This window comes from Cariama cristata, unplaced genomic scaffold (assembly GCF_000690535.1).
Source record: "Cariama cristata isolate BGI_N322 unplaced genomic scaffold, ASM69053v1 scaffold12740, whole genome shotgun sequence".
NCBI classification, from domain to species: domain Eukaryota; kingdom Metazoa; phylum Chordata; class Aves; order Cariamiformes; family Cariamidae; genus Cariama; species Cariama cristata.
In genome coordinates this window covers 80707-82857 of record NW_009594154.1, presented here as the reverse complement: position 1 = coordinate 82857, position 2151 = coordinate 80707, and positions in this window count along the sequence as shown.

Here is a 2151-nt window from a genome sequence, read left to right as displayed (position 1 = left end):
CTTCTGTTTGTTAATGAATGCCCAATGTTAAATGAAAGCTAAATGCAACCAAATATCCAGCAGTGATCAGGTTTACTTTGTGCAAGGCTCTTCCGGCAGTGTCCCAGAGAACTTGTGTTTGATGTCCAAAGGAGAATTGACTTCTTCAGTTGTGTATAAGAGAAGTGGTTTTGGCATACTTCAGTGGTTGAATTGACAAGTCATTGTTTCTGTGTGGTGTTTTTAAATAAAGTCCTCGTAACAAGAGTGCTGAGAAACACTTGTTAACTGCATCCCATGCTGTTCAGCTGGAGTGGGAGTTTCCACCCACAGCAAACTTAGGTTGATCTCTTTAAAACCAGCACCCTGGTATCTGGGATCCCATGTTTCCCTCTTGCCGCTAAGTGAGACTTTGATTTGATTTGCACTGTGTTGAAGTTCTGTCAAAGTTTTGCTCCATCCTAAAAACATGAGAATTAACCTTTCCTTGGCATCTTCAAAGAAGAGTTTTGCTTTAAATAATAATAGCTCAGCTATGGTTCACAATTAGAAGTGCAGGAGTGGGCTGCATTTCAGATCTACCATCGTGACTTTTAAGCTACAGTTCTGCTATGTAGGTTTAAGCTCCTTTTCCCCTTGTAGATGATGTTGCTGGGGCAGAGGAGGGAGCTGCAGCTGTCAGAAACCTGAATGTGTGGACCCCATCTGATCAGTGGTCTTCACCAATTTCAGATAGTCTCAGTAAACCACTCAAGAAACTAGGTCCAAGACCTACAAAACCCAAGCAGGCTGTATTAGGAATGGTGATCTAGCACTGAACGTGCTTCCACAAGAATCTTCTTCCATTAAGAGGATTTAATTGCGGTCCCAATGGACATTACCACAGCAGAGATTAAATTGTGCCTGTGAAGTATTGGCATAAACTGTTTTACTTTCTGTGTCTTCTTGTTAACTCCTCATCACTGAAGGCCAACTGACAGCCTCATGAGGTGACTGCATTGCGTGTTGAGTGCTATTTTTTTGCAAGAACGGTGAAGCAGAGAAGTTAATATTTCATTTAACTCTCTAAGTGTGGGTATTTAATTACACATTGCAGCCTGGATAGCGAACAAGCCATCTGTCATGAACTGCACTTTTTAGCAAATAATTGTAAAATGTAAGAGGTCAAATACTTTAAAATTGTCCATCTCTTGTTGATTTGCGTGACACGTGAGAGTTAGATCTCCACTGTTCTTTTCGTGCTGTATTCTTCGCTGCAGTGATTAATGCTCCTTCCATTCAAATGGGTGTTCCTTCATTTTGTAAGTTTTCACCTTTTTTCCTCTACTTGCATAGGAAAGTAGCTTATTAGTATTAACAAACTGGGAACAAAGTCTGCAGGAATCTGCTTTTGAAATGAAATATTAATAAATTAGCTTCCTTCTCTAATTCTGTAAGAAAAAGTTTCAAATTTTTCAGACTTATTTCTGTTCTATCTGGTCCTTGCAGGAAGGAATTACTATTGTCCAGCAGTTTCACAAGCTGCACTTTTATGCCATGTGTGGGGTGGTTAGGGGACCTAACATAACTCAAATGTGAATCATACCTGTGACTTTGTGTATTACATATGATATTTTTCTTAATGGAATTAAATTATATCTTGATTTCTGTGTTTTCTACTGCTTGATAATAAAAAAAATCATGAACTGCCCCTTGGTGCCCCTTTAGGCATAGCCCGTAGCTTCAGTTATTTCTGTTTATAGAAATGCTCTTTTCAATGTTAGTCCAATCCTTCCGAGAGCACTTAATCTCCATTGAAAACAACCGGACTGTCTGAGGGTAAATTGGAAAGCAACTGGTTGCAAACTAGATTTTGTTCAGAAATAATAGTTTTATATTGTGATCCATTTGCCATGGCACATATACCTTTCTAAATGAGAGCACTTTTATTGATAATAAAGGCATTATTTAAGCAAAATTGACAGTATTTTAAGAACCCATGACAACTGATCCCTGTAAAACTAGGAGTTAAACTGGACTCAGAAGAGAGGTCACACGTAATGAGCCATTGATACTGAATTCTTTTGGTTTTGATGCAGCTCTGTGTTCACTTGAGATGATTCATTCTTCCAGTGACTTTCTTCCAGGAAGGATTCCCCACAGTCTGCAGAATTTTGCTCTTTCTCTGTACTA